Source organism: Rhinolophus sinicus, chromosome 3 (assembly GCF_057876585.1).
Source record: "Rhinolophus sinicus isolate RSI-liver-muscle chromosome 3, RSI-T2T, whole genome shotgun sequence".
Taxonomy (NCBI): Eukaryota; Metazoa; Chordata; class Mammalia; order Chiroptera; family Rhinolophidae; genus Rhinolophus; species Rhinolophus sinicus.
The window spans coordinates 94,571,921-94,598,797 of record NC_142503.1 but is presented as its reverse complement, the minus strand read 5'-3'; the positions used below and the strand labels follow the sequence as shown (position 1 = coordinate 94,598,797).

Here is a 26,877-nt window from a genome sequence, read left to right as displayed (position 1 = left end):
TTTGTAAACACTCTTAATATATGAAGATTATCACACCTTTTTCTGTAATATATGTTGCAAATAGATGTCCCAACTTATGTTATTTTTCTAATTTATGGTGGTAACTTGCCAAACTTAAACTTTCAGGTTGTCAAATGTACTAATCAATCTTTAAAATTCCATCTTTGACTGGAACATAAAAATCAACATATATGTATCCTAGTGTTATGGAATTTTTTAAATAAAATCTGTAATGTACCCTGAAATTTAATTTCCAAACTGTTAGCAATTCTTTGATTAAAATCATTGCCCTGACTTTATTGTACACTAAATTGCTAAAATATGCTTGGGCCTGTTTGTGTACTTTATACTCTGTCCTTTGATTTACTTGGCTCTGAGCCAGGGCCACCTGCCTGAGTCATTGTAGGTTTACAGTTGGCTTTCATACCCAGTCATTAGACGCTACTTCTTTCTGACCACAGAGCCTGTGTTTTTCCACAATAACTTATCTGGGGGCTCAGGGAGGGGATTGTCACCATGATGGGGTAAGGAAGAAAAGCTCTTACAGAAGCGTATCACTACTTCCCAGTTGTCACCAGAGCTGGTCTTGCCAAGAAAAATGAAATGAACAGAAGACTGAATGAACTGTGTGTATCAAAATGAGACAGTTTTCTGGAGAGTTGAAAGACTCATCCCATCTTAAAAATATGAATGGAAGCTAATGGACGGCTACTATGTGCTAAGAACTATTCTAGGCTCTGGGGATATGGAGATGAATAAGACTCAAAACCTGGTTTCAAGAAGCCACAGAGTAGTGACGTGTATAGGAAATCAGACACACTGACTTCATCTCGTGGCCATGTCTCAGCTGGGGCCACCAGCCCTGAGCCAGGGTTGGTTCTGCCTTGGTTTCTGCTAAGGCAGGAAGTACCTAAGCAGTCCATCTTCCCTCCCTCCAGTGAATTTGCTACTAAACCAGCTGCCTACTTTTCACCAAGTGCTAAAAGATTTTAGTTTTGTGTCCTAATTGTTAATATGGACCAAATACAACAAATAAGAACACAATTGCAATACCAGAAAAAACAAATTTTAATAAATCAATCAATCAATAAATCAGGTTCCTATGAGCCTTCCCCAGAGGAAAACAGTATCCCTTCCCTGAAGGCTGTAACTCTGAACAGTGCTGACTTGTCCTAAGGTCAAATTTCACCCCCCTCTACCACACCACGCTGGGGCCCAGACTCCCGCAGTCGAGGACCTACATACAGATCATTCCAAGTAGTTCAGTCTCCAGGTTTCTTCTTCCATTCTTGTCCAGACATTGTTAGTTGACTGAACCAACACCCCTTTATTTCTGGCATTTACCCATCATATTCTTTGATGGATCTAGGGGTGATCCTCCGACCCAATTCTGTTGGTGATCAGGACGTCTCCAGGAAAGCTTATTTTAAAAGCCTGACTCAGCTAGAATGTCCTTTTGACTCTTTGCAACTTCTTCCTGCCTGGAACATGGATGTGGTGGCTGGGACTACAGCAGCCACCTCGTGATTATTAGGCAACAAGAATGAATACAAAAGCCTACACACTAAGAATAATGTACCAGAAGAATGACATCCTGTGTCCTGCCCCTGACAACCACTAGTCTGCTGTCTGTCTCTATGGAGTTACCTGTTCTAGACATTTCATGCAAATGGAATCATACAATATGTGGTCTTTTGTGACTGGCTTCTTTCCCTTAGCATGATGTTTTCAAGGTCCATCCATGTTTTAGCATGTATCAGTACATCATTCTTTTTAATGGCTAAGTAATATTCCACGGCACAGATATAACACGCTGTGTTTATCCATTCATCAGCCGACGGACATTTGGGTTGTTTTCACCTTTTGGCTATTGTGACTAGTGCTGCTATTCATGTACAGGCTTTTATTTGAACATCTGTTTTCAATTGTTTTGAGTATATACATAGAAGTGGAATTGCTGAGGCATGTGGTAATTCTGTGTCTAACTTTTTGAGGAAAGGTGACCTAACTCTTGGAAACTCTTTTCCTTATCACCCGGAGGACCCTCCCTGAGTGCCCAGCCAGGGGCTAGAGCTCTGCTCCCAGAGACCAGTCTGCAGGCTATGCACGCTGTCCCGCTAGAGACACTCCCCCCTCACCATGCTCCCTCCACAAGGGGCCCACCCAGAACTTCAGCTTTGAGCCCAGCGCTGACCATAGGCCACTGTCTTGCCCAGTGTTTGCTGTTCCTCTGGAACCCAGCTAGACTGCCTCCCTAACTCCAGGTATTGGAGAGAGCACCTCAGGCATGAGAGAAAAATCAGAGATGGATGAGTGTTCCCAGCTCTCCTGGGTAAGTAGACTCAGGTGGAAGTTTTAGGGGTGAGAATGAGGGCCAGAGAGGACAGGACTGGCACACTGTGGAGCCAACTGTGATGACCGGGTGCAAGGAAAAGCTAAGACAACAAACTAAGTAGAACACTCAGGCGAGTGCCAGACATTCTCAGCTGGGCGCAGGCAGGAAGCAAGGAAGAGGCAGAGGGAAGAGCTATGTGTCATAAACTGGACGGAGTCTCAAGATGCAGAGGCTTTTTAGGGTGTCTGAGACTCCCAGAGTGGAATGCTACTAGAGGCACGATGACACTCATGCCAAAAATACGAGTCTGGGCTTGAAACAATTCTTCAATCCCCCACTCCCACTAAATTGTGTTAGAGACTCTAAGAAAGTCCAAATCCCAGTCAATCTTTTCAATGAAATGTGCACATAAAAGCAGTAATATGTTTCTGTTATGAGTGGATAGACCAGTGCATTTTTCATATTACAGATACAAGAGTTTCAGGCATAGATCTTTGCTTTATGTAATCCCTAAGTGCTAGGAAAGAGTGTCAAAATTTAGAAAAGTTTACACACATTTATGTAATAACTCAAAGTGGTGAAGAATGAAAAACCCGAAGTTTCATCTTCTTTTTGTTTCCAAGGAGACTAAGTGTATTATATTGCAGTATTCTATTACTTTGTAAGTGAGAGAAACAGACACACACACTTCCCCTACCCGTAAAGAAATAAAGCTCATCACTCATACAGAAGATGTGGGGCTGTGTTCTCCATTTCACAGAGTAACAGAATCGCAGAGCAAAAAGGGCCCTGGGAGGCCACCTGGTCAAATCAACTCATTTTGCAAATTGAAAAGCTGGCCCTGCAAGGTTAGGTGACTATTCAAGGTCACCGCGAGTTATCCGTGGAGCAAGGACAACGGCTTGGGTCTTTTCCCGTTGCTCTCCCTCCTTTCTTGTGCTCAAGATGAGATTCCACAGAAAGGTAGGAATTGGGCATTGCACACCAGTACGCCAAGGGTCCTGCTTTTGCTTCTGGTCACAAATAACTGCCCAAACCTTGACACCTCATACACAGAGTCTACGTTCCAAATCATTTTCCTCCTCCCAGTGTTGTTACATCTTATTCAGGACGTCTGAACATGGGTGTTTGTGAGGGTGGGAGACTGGCCACTTGGAAAGTCTGACCCTTGAGGCTGATGCATTGAGGCTGTAATAAGAAGAGGACAAATTAGAGATGCCCCCTCGGGAGCACTGAACTTCTGTCATGCACGTCATCAAACTGACTCCTATAAACCCCACAAGACCCTAACAGTGGGTTTGATCATTGCCTCCACTCCTCGCCTGATGAGACAGGCACAGGGGCACACAAGCGTGCCCAAGGCTACAGAACTAAACAGTGAGTGGGATCTCAACCCAGGCCATCTCCCCCATGGCCCATGTCCTCAGGTACTTCCCTCTGGCAGAAACAAGGGAGTAGGGTGGGCTTATTTACTGATTTGTCCATTTCCTGCCATATACTCTCCACTATAGCACAGCTGTGCCACCAAAACCAGACATACACTTCACAAGCTGGTGGTGTCCTTTGTCTTACGTAGGACTTTTTAAAGAGGAGAGAAAGGTTCTCTGAGAAAGGCTGGACCCACGTGGGGAATGGGAACTACATTGAATATTAGCTTAAAAGCAGAATCACATTTAAGTGCCGTTAAAGACGCATGCACACGTGCCCAGGCTCGTCTTCCCCTCTCCCCATTTCACCTCTCAAGTGCCTGGCTTAGTGGTAGGAAACAAGAGTCAGACACACCTAGATCCAAATCCAGCTCCAGCCAGGAGATACGCAGAGTGGGGTCCTGACATTCATTTCCAATTCATCTCTCAGTAGAGAAGACAGGAAGACCCCCAGCTCACTGGGGTTGGGACAGTCATCTCTTTTCATTGCATCACCCACTTCTGTGACTCCTTCACAACATCCCAAATCCTTGTTCCCAGCTGGTTTGGGACGTGAGCTCCTGTAATTCTATAATATATTCTAAATTCCTCATGTAAGTACTAGGAATTTGTGAGGATTTGCTGAATCACCTTACATCTTGGCTTGTCGACAGGCTCAAAATGTACCCTACATACTAACTATTTCTCCAGAGTATAGCTGAGGAAACTGCTTTGGCCCAAGGCAGCCTGTGAAGTGGCCCCCACCATTCCCCATTTCTGCAATGGTGGCTTTTGTCTGGGTGTGGAGACTGCTCTCGCCGCCTACCTTCTGCAGCTCTCTGCTCTGCCCTCACACGCAGGAGGATATTTCCGCCTGAGATCCTGAGAAGGCAATGTTTAATATCACTCCCTCACCTTCCTCCCCACCCTATGAGTCCTGGAGACCTAAATATTGAATTACATCATGGCCCTACTGTGGACTTCCATGGTATACACACTCACTGTGGGGACAGAGCCAGGAGTGCAGTTTCCAGGCTCTCGGCCTCACGTGGAAAGGTGCTCACTCAGGTAGTAAATGGCCATCAACTGTGATTGGATGGCCATCAGCTGTGGCTAGTTGGCCGTCAGCTGTAACCAGTGAGCCATTGGCCACTAATATAACTGCCGTGGCTACGCTAACAAGAAAATGGGGACCAGCAAGATGGGGCCTGAGCTCGCAAGCACGGATTGCAGTTAGCAAGTGAGGTTGGTTTGCAGATCGTGTGGCTCCTGCTTCCTATGTCTCCAACCCAGCCACCAGCGAGACTATAGTGGTATGACTCCCCTATCCATGGCTCCGTGAGTGTTCCTTTTTGGCCTCACCATGTCCTGTGTTCTTATGTGGGGAGCGGGAGCTGAGACCCCGACTGTCACCCCGCACGACACTCACACGCGTGTGCAGAAAGACTAATCTCTTCGTTTCTGTGGCTGAGAACTGATGGAAGTCAACGCTCATCTGACGCATGGTCTTTCTCGGGACACGTCTGCGGAGACAAATACAGTTTTCATCTGCCATACAAATTTCACCGTGATGAAACAAAGATTGGGCAGAAGGTCTCAAATCAGTGGTTTGAGACGTGGACTCTCCATATGCTGACAATAATTGGTCAGATAGCCTGCCTGCAGCCCTGTAAATGCAGTGGAGGTGTTACAGATGCAATTCCTGGTTATCATTGGTTCCATCACAGAGCATCGAGCATTAAGGAGAAACACATTTGCGATTCCATTTTCCTCTGGAAGAACAGATGCTCACCGGCCTTGGCCCTCTCCATCACCCCTCCCGCCCCTGGATCACTCCTGTCTCTCTACAGCGTCTTTCACTTTCCGCATATTAACATTGTCCCATCTTTCTTGTCTTAAAAAATAATAGTCCCTCCCTAATTGCAAGTAACTCTTAAGTTCAATTAACACTGAACCATCTAGATTCCATAGTGCGGGAGGAGAAACGAGCTTCGTATAGTCTTCCGTGATTGGTCTCTTCAAGCCCACTCCCTACAGTAACACTTTCCAATATAGAATTTTCTGAGGTGGTGGAAATGTTCTGTGCCTACACCGTCCAGTAGTGTACCCAATAGCCAAGTGTAACCATTGAGTACTTAAAATATTGTTAGTGTGACAGAGGAACTGAATTTTTATTTTCTCTCATTTTCACTAATTTAAATGTAAATAGCCCCACATGGCCTGTGGCTACCATACTGTTTGGGGTTTGCCACCACCAGATATCATTGATGTCCACTGCCCTCACTTTATAAGTCACTTTCAGTAGCAGGAAGTCTCATCTTAGTGATGAAAACATCTTGCCTGGTGTAATGATCACATAATTACAGTCAGGTCTAGAACAATAGCCACACTCCACGCTTCTGTCCACTTACAACCCCTCCCCTCTGCCCACCCCACCCGCTTTAGGGCTTGGGTGGTATGTGTTTGGGGTGGCAGTAAAGGATAGTTCTTGTTTCTTTGTTCCACCTTCTCCTCTTCTCACCAGCTTCATGTCTCATCCATCCAGGGTAGAGCAGTGTAGACTGGCTCCCGTTCTGAGGCCCTCTGGACGTGGGAGACCCACCGTCGCCACGCTTCCTCTTCTAGGACAGATTTATGGGGTCTTTGGACATCCCCAATCAGGGCTGATGAGGAGAAAAAGGGTGAACAAAAGTGAGAAAGTGAGCCTGCAGGGGGACTGCCTAGGCCTGCCTCCCCGCCCCAGGGACCGCCCAGGTTCATCCCCTAGAAAGAAATCTCAGATGTCCAAACACTCCTAAAAAAAGGAGATAAGATCCAACTGGTATTAACTGGTTTCTCACTCATGCACAAACTGTTAAAACTTGTCTGTTACTTGAACTCTAGCCTCATTATAATATAATTAAAATAAAATGAACATTAAAGCTTGCGCCCCACCCTCTACCGTGGGTTTTTCTATATGCATTCTGGGTAAGAGCATGCACAGAAAGAAACTAGTTGTACAACCAACATGTGTCAAAAATGACCTCAGTCTATACGTCACAGCTCCTGCTGTAAGGAAATGTACCTACCCTTTCCTAAAGCTGACCCCAAGTTAGGTGCAGTGGTCCGTCCTGGCAACTTCTATGCGGGCATCTTTCTTCTGGAATAAACTCACTTCCTTGCTCTCCTCGTTTTAGGCTGAGTCTGTGAATTTTTTCACCTTTTGCAAATGACCAGGGGTTAATTCCAATGACACAACAGGGACTTCTTACTGTATTGTCCTGACCTGTGTGATGCCTCACCTCCTTGGGGGGCCACTTAGCTCAGTACACACCCCTCAACCCTGTCCGCCCCTCATTCAGGCCTCTTAAGTGTCCTTTAAAGACATCCCCAGGTGGGGTCGGTTTCCCTGTGTCTACAGCTGGTCCCCAGACACACAGCCCTCAACGGAGATGCAGCAGCCAAAGACTCCCAGTTTCTGTCCGTGGCCCTTGCAGTCTACTCTCAACTCAGCAAACCCCAGGATCCTGTGAAAATGTAGTCACACAGGCCCCTCCTCTGCCACACACTCCCCGCTGACCGAAAGCAGAAGCCCTCACAGTGCCCCACACACGTGGCTGTGCAGAATTGGGATCTCCTGCTAGACCTTTAAAGTACTGATTCCTGGATCCACCCCCGGGATTTGGATTTAATGGGATTCTGATATGAGGTCAGGTGTGAGCGTCAGGATTTTTAAAGCTCTCCAGGTGATTTTAATGTGCAGCAAAGATTAAGAGCCACGGCCATGCCATCTCCACCACCGGGACCCTGTCTCCTCTCTGTCCTGCTCTCCCCCGTGCCCACTCTTCTCCAGCCACAAGTGCCTCAGTCACTTTGGCTGGCTTCGGCCCCAGGGCCCTTGCACTCGCTGTTCTCTCTGATTAGGCTGCTCCTCCATTACCTCCTTCAGGGCCTTGCTGAAATGTCCCCTTTTCAGTGACATCTTATTAAAAACAGACCCCCCCCCACTCATCTACTAACAGCTGCCCCTCCCCGGCTTTCTTCTTCTTCACTGTAACTAACACATTTGGTATACAATATATTTTGCTTATTTACTAGAATTCAAGCTCCACCAGGTTAGGAGTTTTTGTCTGTTTTGTTCACAGCTGTATCCTCTGTACCTAGAGCAGTGATGACACATGATAGGTGCTCAATAAAGCTTTGTCAGGTTAACGACAGAGATGTTGTCATATTCATCATGAAATCCCCAGCACCCAGCAGAGTAAAGGAATAAGTGGGCACAGACTAAGCCTGGCCTGGGCTTGGTAGAGACCGTTCGGGGCATGAGAAGGTCGTGGAGGGAAAGAGTGACCCCCTGTGAGTCTCTGGAGGGTCCAGGTGGGTTCTGATCCCAGTCTGTTTCCTGTCCCAACAGACAAACACTCCAGGCAGTGTCCTGGGCAGCAGCCAGCCTCCTACAGCCAATGAGTCTTGTTAGGTCCTGGCTGTGGACCACACCACGTGCTGAGAGACATTCTTCAACAGGCCCAAGGTCACAGGAAGGAAGTAGGAGAACCAGGACTTGACGCAAGCTTCTAACTTGGTCTTTTCCAAACACTGTGCTGTTTCCTTGTGCTCCAGCAACTCAAGGACCCACCTCATGAGTGTCACATGCTCTGCTCCTGGTTTGTTTCACGTCTCCCACTGCAAGATAATGGTAGCACCTTACTGCTCACGTGCCTGTTTGTGCTGAAGCAATGTAGATCCTCAGGCTCCTGCCATACCCACGGTTGAGGGCTAGTCCATCACTATTCACGGCGCCAATGCCGCCCACAGATGCTGCTTCCCACAACTCTTCCAAAGATTGCTCTGTGGTGGCTGAGGAACCAGATACACGTCTCACCCAGAATACACAGGTTGATGTGAGCAATGATTCATTTTCCATTACATTTACTGTTCTGAATTTTTTTCGCTTTATTGAGCTTTATTGACGAACAGGAATTGTATACATTTAAGGTGTACATCACAATTGGGCATGATCACACCACAATCACGCTAATTAGCATAGCTGGCACCTCAAATAACTGTCCTCTTCTTTCTTTTCTCTCTTTTTTTATAGCAATAGCACTTAAAATCTACCCTTTTAGCACATTTCAAATACATAATATAGTATTGTCAACTATAGTCATTATGCTGTACATTAAAGTTTTAAAATTTATTCATCTTCCACCTTTTGACCAAAGTCTCTCGTTTCTCCCTCCCCTACCTCCAGCAACCACCACTCCATTCTCTGCTTCTACAGTTTGACTATTTTCATTTTCACACATAAGTGAGATCATGCAGTGTTTGTTTTCTGTGTCTGGCTTATTTCACCTAGCATAATGTCTTCCAGGTTCATCCATATTGTCACAAATGGCAAGATTTCCTTCATATTTAAGGCTGAATAATATTTCGTTTTGTGTGTGTGTCATGTTTTCTTTATCCATTTAGCTGTAGATAGAAATTTCATATCTTAGCTCTTATAAATAATGCTGCAATGAACAGGGGAGTGCAGATGTCACTTCTAGATCCAGACTTCATTTCCCTTGGCTATGTACACAGAAGTGGGATTGCCGGATTACACAAAAATTAATTCAAAATGGATTAAAACTTAAATGTAAGACCTGAAACTGTATAACTACTAAAAGAAAACAGAAGGGGAAAAGCTTCATGACGTTGGTCTTGGCAACAATTTTTTGGATATGACAACAAATGCAAAAATAGACAAGTGGGATGGCATTAAACTAAAAAGCTCCTATGAAGCAAAGGCGTAAGCAGGGTAACAAGGCAACCTACCAAAATGAGAGAAAACATTGGCAAACCATGTTTTTGATAAAGGGTTAATATCTAAAATAGAAGAAACTCATGCAACTCAATAGCGAAAAAACCAATACAGTTGACCCTTGAGCAACATGGGAGTTAGACGCACCGACCCCCCTGCTCAATCAAAAATCCACATATAACTTTTGACTCCCCCAAATCTTAACTACAGTACACACCCATTCCTCAGTATCTGCAGGGGATTTGTTCCAGGATCCCCTCCCCACCCCGCCCCCTGCGGATGCCAGAATCCCCTGATGCTCGAGCCCCTTGTATAAAATGGTGTAGAACAACGCCTACAGTCGGCCCTCCATGTCTGCAGATTCTCAGTCTTCATGAGAAAGACTTTTCGATCTGCTCTTGGTTCAGTCAGCTGATGCAAAACCCAGGGATACAGACAGCCAAGTGTATATTTATTGGGGGAAAGTCCATGTATAAGTGGACCCGCACAGTTCAAACCCATGTTGTTCAGAGGTCAACCGTAATTTGACTAAAAAGTGAACAAGGGTGGGAGATGAGGGTAAGGGGGATCGAATATATGGTGATGGAAGGAGAACTGACTCTGGGTGGTGAACACACAATGGGATTTATAGATGATGTAATACAGAATTGTACACCTGAAATCTATGTATAACAATTGTCACCCCAATAAATTTAATAAAATAAAATTTAAAAAAAAAAAAAAAGTGAACAAAAAACCTGAATAGACATTTCTCAAAAGAAGACATATGAGTGGCTAACAGGTGTGTAAAAAGATGCTCAAAATCACTTATCATCAGGGAAATGCAAATCAAAACCACAAAGAGATATCGCCTCACACCTGGTGGAATGGCCATCATTAAAATGACAAGATAACAAGTGTTGGTGAGGATGTGAAGAAAAGGGAACCCTTGGACACAGTTGGTGGGAACAAAAATTGGCACAACTATTGTGGAAAACAGTATGAAGGCTTCTCTAAAAGTTAAAAATACGGTTTTCTGAATTTACTAGTTTAAAAGTGGAACAAAACATTTTCCAACCATTGAACACCTTAGACTAGTATCTCTGAATTTGATGACACTTGAGGTTGACCACAACACCCTGCCTTCTACATGCCAATGCCATCAAAGAGCATGGGGAAGGACCCAAGATGGACTGAGAAGCATGGTCACATTCCTGCAAAGAATACCCATCCTTCTTCCAGCAAGGATAAGCATGCCATTCCAATTGAAGTCAAGAGAGGACATGGATTGGAAGGACCTTTAGACATTGCAGAGCAGTGGCCTTGGAAACCCTCAGAGGAAATGAGCACATCTGCCCACAGAGGGCTGCCTGACATCTAGTGCACAGCCATGGGTGCCACCCACAGATGCACATCTGTTGTAAAGTATACCTGTTGCCACTCTACCACCTTCAGGTGCTGAAGACTAGAAGTGGCACTAGTGGCACCACAGTCAGAACAGAGATGGACAAATGTCAACTCATGGGCTCACAGGTGTGGCTCAAGCCAAGGGGTTGGTGCTAGACTGACCCCTAGACCCCTGAACTCAACTTGGCCTATCAGATGTGAGTGGAGAGTCACCCCAAAACAGCAGGTCAGCAACAATCTGCCGGACCTCGTGCAGTCTCATAAAAGAAACATACTGACCAGCAGGTGCAATCTGCTTGCCAGGCTGCCCTCCTGGACCTGGAGCCCAGCTACAAGGTCCTAGAATAACATAACATCACAGGCAAGATTCCTGGAGCTCCTTGGGCATCTGGCCAAGCCCACGGGTGAGGTAGGGGTCAAAAACACCCTGACGGGGAGAAAAAAGATCTCGGACTCAGTATGAACATAGGCTATAGTAACCTGTAATAATGACCTATATGAGCACAGGCTCTAGTGACCAGAATCACTGGGACAGACCTGGGCCCGGGGCATCTTGCATAGACGGCAGAGGCAAGCCAGCCACTCCCAAGCACTGGAGAGGAACTCAGATATTTTGAGGGAGTCACTATAAAGCATGAAACCCCCAGAGACACAAGGCTCAGGGCAGGGACCCAACTCACCTGAGTGTAAAGGTGATGTTGTTTCCTGCCCTGTAGGAGCCCAGAGCAGTAGAAGGAGTGGAACAGAAGGAGAGTAAGAGCAAGGTGGGAGGACAGGGAAAGACATTCACAGGCTCACTGCGGCGGGGCTGGGAGGATGGATGAGCAATAAAGGCACAAAAGCCACTTGAATGCTGGTGGCAATGCTCTTGCTGTGCCGTCTCATGACGGGGGTCCAGTTGGTCGTTCCTATTTTCTGGTGGCCACTTGCATGGGTTCTTTCCCTGGGCAAAGAGACTCCCAGTGGAGACCTCCAAGCTTTCACCCTTCACTGATGTATGTCATGCACTTTCCCACTAGCCTCTGTTTCTGCCCCTCAGCCTGTGCCTGGCAGGACCCTCGCCTCTCATCGCTATTTTCCCTGGGGTCTCTTTGCCCGGGCGTGTTGTCCTCTTAGTTGGGATCCTTACAAGGCGACTCCAGCCCAGCTATCCTCTCTGAGTCTCTTTGGCCTGTGAGGACACATACTCTTGCCAGCAGCTGGTGGACAAGTCGCTTATTCCAACTGCAGTCTTTGGTCCTCAACTGCACTTCCGCCTTCCTCAAACTTTGGGGTCACTTACATTAGTTTCCCCGTTTTGTTCCATCCTTGAAGCAGCAGCATAAGTCCTCAGCCAGAGAGTCAGAAGGCAGTCCCCCATCTGGCAAGTATCCACTCCCCAAATGGGATTAAATTTAGGAATGAGATTGAGGAGCACACCCCCCCACCACCAACCATTGAGAAGAGCCAACACCAGAGCACTGCACTCTGACTCTGGGGTGACCTGAGTCCCAGAACTCATCTTGGGCCACCCAACTCACAGATCCTGCCCAGGTGGCTCCAGCGCTTCTAGTCAGAGATGTTGTTCAAGATCTGAACTGATTGCCCCACACTTTCAGTAATGCTAACATTTATTGAGGCCCTACTAACTGAATGTACCATGGAAAACGCTTTGCAAGGATTCCTCCCGTCAGTGCTCACGTGGCCCTGTAGGTAGGTATTATTGCTGCAACTCCTTTACAGCTGAAGACACAGAGCCTTAGAGAGGCCACAGAAGGTTCCACGGGGTTGCACACCTGTTAAGAAGTGGAGCTAAAGACCATGCCTGCAAGTCTGACTCTAGCGTCTGTGCTCTGAAACTCAGCTCTCAGCACTCAGCTCCCTGCAGGAGGCTCCCGTCACCCCTAGAAGTCAAACGATTAATTGTATAGCAAATGGTTTAATGCCTACATGTCCCCCCTTCCCCTTGAGGTCAAGAACCTCTTATTCACTGCTGAATTTTTAATGTTTAATATTGTACTGTTTGCATAGCAAGTGGTACTCTAAGACAAAGGGAGAGAAGCTGGCTATGCCTAAGACCCCAGAGCTAAAAAGGCTGATTACAAGGATTTATAGCCCAAGGTCAACTAGACATAATACAAAAAAAAAAAAAAGAAATTCAGGAGAATGAAACACACAGAAACTTGTCTTTGCCACAGCATCAATTCAGCTCATTCGCTGTGGGAACTAAGGGTTGCCGCTTCAGGACCCAACACTGTTCTGATTGGGAACCTGTGAGCTCCTGGGCTTGTCAGAGGGGTCCCTGCCCAGGCAAGTGGGACCTTGGGCCAGGACATTGAGACGTACAAAGCCCAGGGCCTCTGAAGTGTAGAAAGGGATGTGGCTCATGAGAAACATGGTTTTGTCCTCTTTAATCTTCCTGCTTCTTTCCCAGAAAGGTAATGCTCTTGCAGCATCTCAGAATATGTCTTTCATAGGATAAAATCTGTCCAAAATGTGCCACCTTTCTCAAGAAAATATCATCGCTAAAGTCACCAGCATCGATCCAAGAGAGTGAAAAACAATGGCTGTGACGTCCCCATTCTTCAACAGAGCTGAAAACCAGAAAGTCAAAGCCAAATCAATCCCATCCAGGAACCCGAACACGCTGTCGTATATTTTGCAAATTAGTGAGAAAGTAGCAGAGTTTATGCTGTGCATATACAGAGACTCGTGTCCTTGCTAAGACCCAGCGGTTTCAGCTAATTTAGGATGTGCCTCTGTCTGCGGGGTGTGTCACATGCCCCCCCTTTATTTCCACTGATGCGTTTGATTCCCCTTTCAGATGTAACAAGCTTCCTGGGCTGCTACAAGAAAATAACCGCAACCTCGCTCCACAGCTCACGGTCTTTGGGGAGCAAATGCCCCCTTTTGCTTTCCCCATTGTCACCTTGGCTTCTTCTAGGGAAAAGCATGTTGAATCGCCAGACCTCATTATAAGGAATTATGTATGACCCAGTCGAAAGGAAGCACTCAGTTCTTCCCTCAGATCTGCTATGACCTTGGTCCTGGGGTCACAAAGGTCAACCACGTTGTCCTCAGAGTTTGGAGACAGATATGCTCACAACAATTGCAGTGCCACTCAATAAAAGTTGTCATAACCACTTTTACTTAGTGTTGAGGGAACATGGGAGAGTTAGCAACTAACTCTGCCTTGGAGAAAACAGCGAGGTCTCCATGTAGGAGGTGACATCTGAGCAGTGTCCTGCTGTGGACCAGGGCTGGAAGGAGTGTCCCAGGAAGAGAAAACAGCTGAGGAAAAGGCCCAGAAGCATAACAGTGTGAGGGTTATCAGAGAAGACACAAGTGGAAAAGGACAGGTATAGCTTTTCAAGGGGTGGCCAGGTCATGTGCTTGAACGACCTTGTTGGCCACGCAGGTGGTTACCACCTTTGTGTGCATGTCAGATTAGCCACGACCTGATTCATACCAGAGCCACACTATTACGGATTCATAGCATTTTCAGGGCGGAGAGAGTCTTTTGAGAGGATCACAACAACCCATGCATTTTACAAATTAGGAAATTTAGAAACAGAGAGGGTAGGTGACTTGCAAAGAGATCACACAGAAATTTAGGGTGGCTTCCGTGACCTTGAGGTGGTGGCAGGACCACATGTGGCTCCAGAGGTGACGTCACCAATTCCGAGCACATTGTTGGGCATGAAAGTTATGCTCCCAAATATAAACTATGGTATGATTATGAGTGATTTTTATTACATTTTTATACTTTTCCCTATTTGCCAAAAAGTTCTACAATGAATATGTATTACTTATGCAATCATAAAAGTACATATTTATAAGGAAAAAAATAGTCGTTTTAGTCCCTGGTGTGGCTCACAGCAGACCTGCCCTAAAGAGGATTTCACATAACTTGGAAGAGTGGTCAGAACAGGTTCCTGCTAAATGCGAAGGGAGCCAGGAAGCCGAGTTTTTGTAAACAAATTTATCTCCACTTGGATCTTTGGGGCTTTATATTTTAAGAGACATTCTTTGGCTTCTAGTTGACTTGTTTCTAAAAGCAGACACCTCGCTTGCTCTTCAAATAAAAAGTGTATACGGTTCTTCAAGAGAATGAAAAACAGTGGCTGTGACATCAGTGCTGAAATTCACCAGAGTGAATTTGGCAATAACGCTCAGAACACTTAAAACATCCCATCTGGATATTTATGCTGTGCAATTCATCAGAGATGTGCATAGAGGTTGTTTGTGGGTCACTCAGCATGGTGCCCAGTGACCCATTTTTGGTGGAGGCAATAGAGAAGGGAGGGAAGGAGGAGGGAAATGAAAAGATCTGAAATTGCCTAAAACAGCTAAAAGCCTGAGAATCAAAGACTGGTTAAACTATCTGTACATAAATATCCTGTTTGGGGTACTTACATCTATGTACGCGATGTGATGAAAGCAGAATGCAGACACCGCGACTTTTGTTTTCCAGAATGTCTGTGTGGGTGCATATGTTTGTATGCTCAGACCCTGGATGGGAGCGCCGTGTGTGATCTTCGTTTTCTTTCACATATGTCTACTCTCCCAAAGCTTCTGCAATAGACACGCGGTGTTCCTATTACCCGAATATTCACAAAAATGTACTGTGAAAGAGCATAATTTAGACTGGTCAGGAAAATGTCAACAAGAACAAAATTAACCTTTTGGGTGTGCCTACAATGGTCTAAACACGGTGCTATATGCTGGGGTCCCAAGGAAGGGTCAGATACGGTTCCTAAGTCCTTGAACCCAGCGTCTAGTGGAGGAGACAAATTTAGACAGATTAATACAGTGCGACATGATCAAGTGTTGCCCAGGACCAAGAAGAGGGCTGCAGGAACACAGAAGGGAAAACATTCAGCTGGGGGGATGGGGGGAGAGGGGATGTACAGGGGGAGGTGAGCGATAGCCGTGAAGAAGGGGCTATTTGAGCTGGGCTCTGACGAGGAAAGAGGAGTTCATCAGGAGACCAAGGTCAAGATAGGGCGTTCCCATAGCCAGAGCAGCATGAACAAGGGGAGAAAGCAGGGTCAGGGCTGGGCAACAAGGAGGGACGCAGTGAGGAAAAGTCCTGCGTGGCTGCTCACAACTTGGACTCCATCCTGTGGGAAATGAGGAGCCCACAAGAGATTGGAAAAGACGGCTTCTGTAGTCGCATTAGGACAGCCTCAGTCAGACTCCAGCAGAGAACACAAATTTAGCCAAATCATTTCTTAACAGTTAGCTGTTTTTTGGTATTTTTTTTTCTTCAGGAGATTACGGGTTGTTCCCTTTATTTCTATTCTCCCCTTTTTATATATGCCGCCCTGTTGCAAAATTAGTTTCATAATCTAAAATATTTGGGGAAAAGAGTTTCATAGATAGTCAACATATTTTTCACTTCAGATGCTATCTCTTCCTGTGATTGAATAGTATTAAATCAGGTGAGAAATATCTTCCCCAGAGAAGTCATTGCTTCCTCTGGATTTGCTTCCGGTTGCTCAGCCACGTGTCTCTGCGCAGGTGTGAGCACCCCAGCTCTCAGCGTTTGGAGCCTGCTTTTTTCACTCCCGTAAGCGTTTCCCTGGGTTGTCATCCGCTCTCTAAAGCACTCCTCCACGTGCCCTTTAATTGCCCGTGAGCAGATGCTCCGTGGCTCACTTGAATATCCCCCACCTCTGGACTTGTAATTTGCTTCGAATGTCCTAAAGTAAGTCTTCCATGAACCACTTTACATGTCAACTTCTTCCCTTGGAATTGGTAACTAGAAATGAGAGTTTCTGCTAGGGGTGAATGGAATCGATCCCAAAGGATTTAGAGAATATGGACGTTTTTCAGACTCATAAGACTTATTGCCAAGCTGCTTTTGTGTGTGGTGTGTTTCCATTCACACTCCCTGTGGAATACGATTTTTCAGCTGTTGCTCTTTTTCATAGCAACTGGCCTGGATTTTAGTTCTATATCTATCAACCGAGGGCAAAACTTCCTTCTTTTCTCACCCTGAGTTTCCTTACTGAGGGAGAGGAGGCGGGAGGTTTTACAGCTAAAATGTGTGTTTCTATTCTCTATGACTAATACATTTGGAATTAAAAGAGTCTGTGCTTTTATTTTTGAGCTATTGCACTTGAAAAAGTCATTTATTTTCGGCCTCCCTTCTTTGGCTCCATTTTTCCAAGGTGAAACTAGGCATGAGACAAATCTATACAGTATTTTTGCCACACACCCACACACCAATCGCATTTGCTGCCAGATTTAAAATGCAACAGTTACAGAGCAGTGCCTATTATTTGAGTCAACACGATGCCCTTACCCTAAAGTCTGGTCACCATTCTATATAATTTATTAATCCAACCCAGAAACAAGGCAAAGAGAAAATGCACATGGACTTGAAGTGTCTGTGGTAATGAAATCGCTTTTCGGTTTCGTGTCCGTATGAGTTCATGCTCATTTTCATTTCTCGATTTCTTCCCAAATTTGTTACCCCAGTGACTGACGCTCCAATTACAATTTCCTTCCCTCGCTTGCTCCCATGTTATCCAATAAATGCCATGGCCTTTCACGGCGCTGTGCATTTATTTTCCAATTACTGTGGGTAAACAGGGATGAGCTAGCAACTGAATTGAAGCTTTTCAATCATTTGATTTGGTTCTGAGCAAAATTTCAGAGATTGAGACATACACATCAAGGCCATTGTCTACAGAAATTACCAGTGTTGAGAGAAACTGCCTGAATAGCCCCTCTGTTGCAAAGAGCAGTTTCCGCGGGGACATCTTTACCCCAAGTGACTTCATGTTCCAAAAAGACATGTTTCCAAGTCTGTCAGAATGATGTCCTCATTTGTTTCAATTCTGAGCTAGTGCCCATCAGCCTCTTTCAATCTCCATTAGCAGGTTGGAAATTTATTTAGCAAGCCGACAGGTACTATTTGGGGGATTAATGACCACTGATTTATGAATATTGAGCAGCATTTCAATAATCGGAGGCAGAGTAATCGCTGGTGGCTGTTCTCACCATTACAACCCACAGCAATCACTCAAAGCCAGTTAAATGATTCTGATTTATGACCTTAACCTTCAGGGTCCACTCCATGTGCTCTCTCAGTGTGTAAACTCTAAAAATGCAATTCCCTTCACCTCCAGAGAGCCAATTTAAGTCAACATTATGCATGAACCGAGAATGCAGGAATTCTCAGATCTCTTATTTCACTCATTAAATTTGCACCGAACATCTTGCAATTAAAATTTCGTATAGATTTCTTCTATGACTGACATTTGGCCTTGATGAAATGAGTTCAAATTTGGTCTCTCAGAAGACTTCGAAGGAAAGAGATGGGTCTGGACATTGTTTCGAGAGAGATAATGATGGGCATTAATACTTTGATTAGCAATTTGGACAGACTCATGGGTTGCCTCCACCACAGTGAAAGACACTGGGGGGCCAGGCCAAGAATGAGAAGCAAACCCAATCTGCTTTGAAAACTCCGCTTGTGTCGTTTGGTAGTAATGAAACAAGAGACTCAGGAACTCTTAGAGCAAGAAGAATCCTTGCTGATCTCATAGACCAATGTCTCCGTGTTTCAGACAGAACCTGGTGCTGGAGGGGAAAGGCCTTCCCCAACAAGGCAGCGATACAGGTGCTCACGAACGTCTCCGTCCGTCAGCCTCCTCCAGTGTGACCATGGAACCACATTCTGACCCATGGAGTATTAGGGAAAGCAACGACTGCCCCCTGCAGGCTGCCACATAAAAATCTTCCACAGCCAGCCCTCACTCCCTTCCCCCATCCTATACAGAGGCAGCTGTGTGAGTGAGACATAAACATGTGAAGCCACTGCAGTGCAGGGGTTGCGTTGGCTGTTAAACTCCTCTGACACGTCCAAGGGCACATGTGGACCAGTAAACCTATCCATGAGTAATCCACCCAAGGGCACACAGTTGGGAAGGAGTAAGGTCTGGAAGCCAGGCTTCAAGACTGAGAGCCCAGTGCCTTTCCTCTCCGTTCAGATTGGATGGGGCTTTTATTTTGTTTTTGTTTTTGTTTGTTGAGTAATCCAGATAAAAAATGTTCGCATCTACGTAGGTATCAGGACCTCACCTGACCTAGAATTTGGAAAAGTAACTCCCCTCTCCATGTATCTATTTAAATGGATATATATGCACCAGGGCCATTGTTTTGTTTGGTTGCAATGCATGTGCATGGGGCAGGGGGCATTTTGACAGGAGGAGGATAAAGAGGTTTATTGTTGCAGAGTTTTTTGCAGGAGTAGAGTCGAGGAAGAAAGAGGAAAGATGGAAAAGCTGCCATGTTGCCCACCTCTGCCAAGAAGACGAGGGACTAAAACAGCATTGCAGCCTGAAGAGTCAGGTCAATGGAAGACTGCCTGGGATTCTAGGCACTGAGGTGCTGCTTCAAGGCTCAGGACACAAAGCAAAGCGGGGAGGGGATAACGATGTGTAAATGTTAACAACAGGCTGGGGGATGGGGATCCTTGATACATCGTGTTTGCCAATTTCCGTGGTGTAAATACTCCCACTGTGGCCAAGTTCAAGCTACCCACATGACGTCCTTAACCTCGGAGTTGGGAAAAGATGTACACAATTCTCGTAAGCCAGTAGGACCCAGCTCTGCCACACGACTGGGAGGGATCCAGGAAAACTAAGTATAGCATCAGCACCCTGTAGGTTTGAGGGGGCCCCAAAGATGAACAGCTGAGCCCAGTGCAGCAGACTCTCATGGAAGGCACCAGCAACATAGGTGAGAAGGCCCCTTTCATAGAAGATCTGTGCACAGGGCACTGCAGACAAGGAAGGTGAGATGGCAGAAAACACATGGACACATCCTAGGCACAGGGACCTTGTTAGAGGGACATGGGAGCAGCTCAGAGGCATTTTTTCACCGGTCAAGGAGAGAATGTAGCATAGTTTGGGTATTCATGTTAATATGTCTTAACCTTTACCCAGAGGCTGCCAAGACCTGGGCCATGTTGGATACCCAAGAAAGACAATGCTGAACAAACTATTTTCCCACCTAGAAGTCACTAATACCTGCCATATATTTGGTGGGAGCAGGAGAGGATCAAAAACAAAAGGGCACACAAAGCACATTGCGTGGTAGCAAGTGAACTGGAATTTGAGTAAGAATATCCAATTTTAGTCTCCGTTCTATCACTTCACATCTTGAATTCAGTTTCTTCAACTATAAAATAAAAAGTAGGCTCCACACACACACAAAGAAGGAAGCAGTCTTCCTGTATTTCACAGGTTCCGTAAGAGTTCATGAGACAGGATGTGTGAAACACCTCCTGCCCAAGAGCCATCTCTCCATCACTCAGAGAAGCTGAGTTCACTCCGACGCTGAGCCAGAACAGCTGTCTCTCATCCTGACGGAAGACTTCCCCTGTGCTGGCTCTGCTAACCTCAGAGCCAAGTTGGAGGCAAAACAGCGTTCGGCTGGCCTGCCTTCTTCCTGGTTGGCCCAGGGGACGTGCAAACCCAAACACAGGGCGAGCACAGAGGAGTCAGCCAATCAGCTTCACTGATTCAGGCCGACTGCTGTTTACTGTGTCAGCTCCAAATGCTAGGCAGGACCGCTCTGAGGACATGAGCAGAATTCAACAAAGATGCATCAGGCCCACAAACATGTGAGAAAGACCCTTGCTCCCTGGGAAACATGGCCCAGGAGAGGGAAGCGCAGCCATCCTGCTCAAAGCCAGCCGACAGCAAGACAAAAAGGAGGCAGTGCACTTCCCCGAGCCTTCTCCGTGCCCACGGCCTCTCTCAGGGTGTCACCCCAACTCTACCTCACCAGGTAACAGCAGATGTGACAGCCTGTAAAGGAGGGTCAGTAAATGTGACACAGGGCATACCACTCATCACACACCCTTAATCTAATTCCTTCATTGGCTTATCAGTGAGCGAGTGCTTGGCAAGCACCTCAGTCCCAGGCACAGAGCGAAGAACTGGGACACAGGATGTATGAGGCCTGCCATCTAGTAGCTGTTTGGGCGGAGCAGAGAGGCAGGGAAATACATTTGTAAACAGATCACAGCAATAAGATAGTACGGATGCGAACCTATTACATACATAGGGCCTGGGGGGACCCAGCAGGGACCCAGCGGGGACAGTGGCCAACCTCGCCTGATGGGGAGGCTCAGGAAGGGATCCCTGACAGGTGCGTCACTTAAACTGAGTGGGTATTGGAGAAGCAGTCAGTCTAGAGGGAAGTGGTGTTTAGGGCATAGGGAACAATGCAAGTGAAGGCACTGATACGTGAAATAGTGAGGCAGTTTGGGGAGCTGCTGATAATTCAGTAAGTCCAGAGTGTTGGCAAGAGGAGCTTTCATGAGAGACAAGGTTGGAGAGGCGAGCGGAAGACGAATCAGGGCTGACCTCACTTTGCCCCCCGCTGGCAGATGCACTCTATGTTCTCCTGATGGGCACTGCTGCCAGCTTTTTTTCCAGAACCAAAGCAAAGGACATCTGCATGGCTCAGGACACAGGATATAGTGACGGGAAGCAGGATGTGTATCTCCAAGCTGTGGGGTCATGCAAAGCTGCCCTGGACCCTTGTGGGGAGAGAAGGTACAAACACAGTGCTGGCCCCGGGAGCCAATTATCTGGGCCATGCCACTGTCTGGCAACATGATGTGAGGGGCAAACGTGGGACCAGCTCCTGGGACGCACCTATGGGGTGTGCTGGATACTGGCTCACAAAGGGCAACGTGGATTATCACAGCCTATCCAGTCCTCATCCACACACGTCCATGACATCAGCCATCTTGTGATTTCTCCGCCCCGTGCGATCCCACTTCACAAGATGTGGCAATGCTGCCAAAATGCTGCCCTCACATTGCAAAACCCCACCGTGCTCTACAGAACTGTCCCAGGCCATCATCCCACTGGCACCAATAAGTAGGTGGGATGGGGAGCATGATTATTACATACTGGAGATCTCAGCCTGCATTCATAAGCTCCCTGGGCTCCGGGCGCACACGTGTGCATATTGCCTCAGTGGCTCTGATTGCCGGGAGAACAGCTCGCACATGATTAAGGCAGACTCCTCGCAGTCAGGAGCTCCTCGAGGGGGCTCTCGAGTCGGCCTCTCTGTTCATTACAGGCTTGTTTCTTCCCCCATTCGTTTAGTGGTTAGCATGGAGCATATGTCACTTCATAGATAAGTGCTACTCTAACAATAAGCGCTGCAGCAGTAAGTCGGTGCCTGCACGTGACTATTGGCACTGCACACGCATGTTAACAGGGTGAGCATTACCATTCCCATTTCATAGAAAAGAGGCTGAGGCTGAGAGAGAGGCAGCGCCCCCGAGGCTCACAGCTGCTCCCTGTGAGAGCCGAGCTCCACCAGCTTTGTCAAACACTGTCTCCTAATAAACAGGCAAGTAAGTGATCCTGGCTGACCCTGAGACAGAAGCACTGCACAGCAGCACCCCCGGGGCTGTCTACAAGAGCTCCGTGGGCTGAGAGACCCTGGAGGAAACACACCATCCCTGTGAGGGGCGTCAGCAGAGTGAGGCCTGAGCTGCCAGGCCTCGAAGGAGATTATTAAACAACCTTTGTCAAAGTCCAGTTAATCCTCCCTACCTGGAAATTCTTTATGGCCTCAGAGGAGAAGAAAGAGAGAGAGAGAGAGAGAGAGAGAGAGAGAGAGAGAGAGAGAGAGAGAGAGAGAGAGAGAGAGACTGTATGTGTGCATGAGCGTGCATGTGTGTTCATGTGTAAGTGCCAGAGAGAGACAGAGAAACACAGAGACAGAGAGAGCTCTAGACTGATTAAGGGAGACAGAGGGCCCCTCAATTTTCAAAGTAACATTTGGGATCAGTTTTTAAAAAATTGAAACATGTTTCTTTCAGTTGGGGTGAATATACGGAGTGCTGAGCTGCAAAACATGAGTGCATGTCAGACACAACAGTTGAGTGTTTTCCCCAACATGGGGCTCCCCCGTCCAATCCTCACGCTGCTTTTTATCCTTGTTTCGGCTCTGATGGCAGTCTAGCCGGTGTCGTATCACACCAGGCCCACTGCGTGTGCACCTCAGGTAGGCAGAAGTTCCCAACAGTGAGGACTTCTAGCGTGTACGTCACTCTACCCACAGTGCCCAGCCAGCCGTCAAACACATGGGAGATGCCCAACACAGACTTGTTCACACTCCAGACAGGAAATCCAGCGTGCAAACAAACAGGTGTGGATAGGACATGGCCACCACAGGGGAGAAGCAGGGGCAACGCACAAGGGGCCCCAGACAGATACTTATACAGCCACGTTCAAGGCAGCATCATTCACACGAGCCAAAGAGCCATCAACAGACGAGTAGATAAACCAAATGTGGTCTCTCCATACAATGGACTGTTATTCAGCCATAGAAAAAGAAATTCTGGCATATGCTACAACATGGACGAATCTTGAGGACATTATTCTAAATGCAAGAAGCCAGATACAAAGAAAAATTATTGTATAATTCCTCTTATGTGAAATATCTAGAAGAGGCAGATTCACAGAGACAGAAAAGGAAATTAGAAGTTACCAAGGGCTGGGGGAAGGGAGGAATGGAGAATTATAGCTTTAATGGTACAGAGTTTGTGGGATGATGAAAAATTCTGCAACTAGGTAGTGGGGATGGTTTTACCACATTGTGAATATAATTAATGCTACTGAATTGTACACTTAGAAGTGATTAAGATGGTAAAAATTTACGTTATACATATTTTGGCACAATAAAAAAAAAAATCCAAAAAGACGAAAAGGAATCGGGTTGACGGATGGATGACATTGGCAATTGCAGAGTCTGGATATTTGGGGGAAAAGAAAAAAAAACAGCAGGTCAGAATGGAGAAGAGTTAATTCATCCCTGAGCATAAGAGAGGGCTTCTAGGAGGAGGTGATAACCAAATGTGCTGTGAAAGGCATTGATGAAGGTCATTCCAGGAGCTGGAATAGCACATGAAAGGTTTTTGCCTCTTACAGTTCCTGGAAATGAGATACATATGACCTATTGCACCCTAAGCATCACCTTATTACCCCCACAAGGGCTCTCTGGGTTCTAGAAGGAGGACCATCTACGTGCCCCAAGGAGTCCACTCTGCACTCTCACTGCCCAGCTCTGCTCCGCCTCCATGCGCCCCCAACCTCCTTTGCCCAGCCAACACCGACTCTCCCTGCTCTGAATTCGGTTGTACTCCCAAGCTGTTCCACACATTCTAAGAACTTAATTACACACTGCTTTGTATTACTTCCTAATTTAGGGTCCCCAAAGCCATTCTGTGATTTACTAATCCCCTGAAATGCCCTGTGAACAAGCGTTTCTATCGTCAGATAATTTGGGGAAATGTGGCAGACAATCTCTCCATCTTGAACAGCACAATGCACAAACGCTTAGTAAAGACTCTGAGAAGCACAGCAGTGTTTAACTTTGCCCAGTGTGTTTTGCAAAATTATTTGTCCACACGACTCTTTTTTTAACACTAGTTAACATCTTGCTGGACTCATGGGACCCAGGTAAGGAAATTCTGCCCTGAGAGATTCACAAACACAAACCTTGTCTTCCCAAGAAGAATGTAGGCTCCTGGAGGGTAGCACCTGTGTTTGCAATTCCTTTCCTCCCCTCCCCTCCCAGTGCCAAGCACAGCACCTTACCATACATCCTGAAGGATCCTGTTGCCTTGGCGACCAGCGCTGAGTTGCTATTTCCGGACGTTCTCTTCAGCTTTGGAGCCCCAGGAAAGCAGCAAATGCCATAAGGCATTAGTCTGAGTGTGCAGCACTTTCAGCAAAGTGGCGTTAATAGCGTTCTGTGCATCTCATCAGCCAGCGCTCCCTGAGACAAGCAGGACGAGCTGCTGCCCGGTGGCACGTCACCAAAGCCGCCTCCTCCAGAGCCCGCTGCTAAAAGTAATGCTTCATTCTCTTTTATTTTCCCAGCTAGTTTGGAAGGAGGGAAGTGGTGCTGCATTGTTTATGGCCTCATTCTTGGAGGTAATATGAGCCCTCCGGTGAGTAACTCCAATCTCTGTCACACCATCTGTTTTGTCATCGTCAACAGCTCCACTGTGCTTGTGGAGCACTTTATGGGGATGCCAAGGCCCAAGGGTGTTCTTCATGCCTCTAATTATAAGGAGAGCGAAAACTCCACCTGGTCGCAGAGAAGGAGGCACAGACACGACTTCCTCCTTCCTCCCTTAAGTGCCCCCTGCTGGACCCTCAGCTGTTTCTCCTCCATGTTGCAGTGAGCTGGGGGGCTCTGCCTGGGATGGAGAGGGGCCTAAAGCTCTTCATAATAGCACCAATCTGCCCACAAAGCTCAAGGAAACAGCCCGTGAGTGGTGGGGGTGTCTATGGCCAGTTGACTAGATATGGTCAAATAGCTGCATTGTGACGATAAGCCATGTTTGGGATGAACTTTCATCATGGCTTGTGTTCATTTCTTCCAGGACCTTCCTGGTGCCTCCACACTGTTGGTGGCACAGCATGTGTTTGTTCCAGTTACCTGGGGCTTTGTAACAAACTGTCCTAAGACTTAATGGCTTAAACAACAATCATTAGCTTTGCCCACAAATCTTCAATTTGGGCAGGGTTGGGAGGGGCAGCTCATCTTTGCCCCATGAGGTACCAGCTAAAGCAGCTCACTGGAGCTGGAGGGCCCAATTCCAAGGTGGCACACTCACTTGGCTGGCAAGTTAGCGCTGGCTATGGGCTGGAAGTGCAGCTGGGGCTTTCATCTGAGGACCCTGCTTCCTTTCCACATGGCCTTGCTTTCCTCTCCATGGGGCTGCTTGGGCTCCCTCATAGCATGGTGGCTTGACTGGCTCCAAGTATTCCAAGAACAAGGAATGGAAGCTGCCTGTCTCTTAAGATCTGGGCCCAGAAACTGGCTCAGCATCACTTCCGTCATATTCTATTTTTCAAGCAATCATCGAACCCTCCCAGGCGTAAGAGAAGGTACCACAGAGCCCATCTCTCTGTGGGAAGATTTTCAAAGAATATGTGGTCATCTTTAACCTACTACAGTGCTAGACACTCATGATTTATGGCAAGCCCTCACCTTGGTCCGTGTGAGCTGGTACAAAGCAAAGCTATCTGCCAGTCCTCAGCACCAGTCCCCATCTGTGAAGAGTTTAGCTGAACTACTCCATACTATTGCTGCCTTGGCACCCATTCTGTTTAGCCAAACAGCCTACGGGGGCCTTACACTGACATTAGCCCTTCACGCAAGCACATGCCCCAGATGACACCTCTCAGAGTCACAAGCAAATGAAAGTTTCTGACGTGACTGCCCAGCGGTCCATGGGATAAAGTCTCCCCACCTCTCAGGGCCTGCCCCTTGTACACCCATTATGTAAGACCCCCATGGAGCTTGCCGCAATCCCACTCTTTTTGGTTTGAATTGACCAATCCGGCCTTAGTCTAGGAACCCGACACATTCCACCCACGTACGTAACAAAGGCACGCGCAGCTCCTGCTGCCTGCACCTGGCCTTGACCTCCCTGCATGGCCCCTCAGGGAGTGCCATGGACCGCCTCCAGGACCGGTGAGAAAAAACTTCTCTGTGTTAATTCCCCCTGGTCTTTGTTGAAAATAGGCTCACCATCTGACACACAGGGGTTCTAGTCTACAGGTGTCAACGTAACAAAGTCACAAGGCCATCTCAAAAGGAAAGGAAGACTATCACTTATGAAGTCCCACTATGGGCCGTTCACTGCAGGTGAGTCTGTCAGAATATCATCTCACTCATTCCCACAATGACTCTGGCAGGAGAGATGTGCTCCCTCGTTTAACAGGTGAAGAGACTGAGCTCAGAAAAAGATCGGAAATGTCCCAGGTCACACAGCCAGGAATGGTGGAGTCAGGATTTGAACCCAGGTCTGCCTGGTTCCCAAGGCTCTGTTCGTCCTGTCTTGTCCAGGACTGCATAAGTCTCACCTGAGCTGAAGCATCTTTTGGTTCATCTTGGGGCTCTCCACCCAGGAGCCCTGCGAGCCCCAC

The 26,877-nt window shown here is 47.0% G+C and overlaps 1 long non-coding RNA gene across 5 annotated transcripts; it reads right to left on the bottom strand.

Annotated features, from left to right (window-relative positions):
- Positions 1 to 1,050: 1,050 nt before the first annotated feature.
- On the bottom strand, positions 1,051 to 24,985 carry LOC109453538 (uncharacterized). Of its 5 annotated transcripts, XR_012494937.2 has the most exons (5): positions 24,532 to 24,985; positions 15,302 to 15,460; positions 12,682 to 12,789; positions 6,263 to 6,404; positions 1,051 to 5,264 (listed from the first exon to the last, which is right to left on the bottom strand). It is a non-coding gene; the product is annotated as an uncharacterized LOC109453538 (long non-coding RNA). The 5 variants fall into 5 exon arrangements; XR_016020747.1 differs by lacking the exon at positions 12,682 to 12,789 and having other exon boundaries at positions 15,302 to 15,510; XR_012494936.2 differs by lacking the exon at positions 12,682 to 12,789.
- Between the last annotated feature and the right edge of the window lie 1,892 nt (positions 24,986 to 26,877).